This window comes from Sinocyclocheilus rhinocerous, unplaced genomic scaffold, assembly GCF_001515625.1.
Source record: "Sinocyclocheilus rhinocerous isolate Xijiao unplaced genomic scaffold, SAMN03320098_v1.1 scaffold189, whole genome shotgun sequence".
Taxonomy (NCBI): Eukaryota; Metazoa; Chordata; class Actinopteri; order Cypriniformes; family Cyprinidae; genus Sinocyclocheilus; species Sinocyclocheilus rhinocerous.
The window spans coordinates 1,767,941-1,768,219 of record NW_015667354.1 but is presented as its reverse complement, the minus strand read 5'-3'; positions in this window follow the sequence as shown (position 1 = coordinate 1,768,219).

The following is a 279-nucleotide window of genomic DNA, read 5'->3' as shown; positions in this document are numbered from 1 at the left end:
TATTTTGATTTTTTTGCACCCTCAGATTCCAGATTTTCAAATAGTTGTATCTCGGCCAAATATCCTATCCTAACATCAATGGAAAGCTTATTTATTCAGCTTTCAGATGATGTATAAATCTCAATTTCAAAAAATTGACTCTTATGACTGGTTTTGTGGTCCAGGGTCACACATATTCTATGAGTTCCACATTCCCTTGTTTGTGTGTGTGTGTATACAGTCAAACCAAAAATTATTCAGACACCAGATATAATTTTGATATCTTTTTACTAGTGGGTG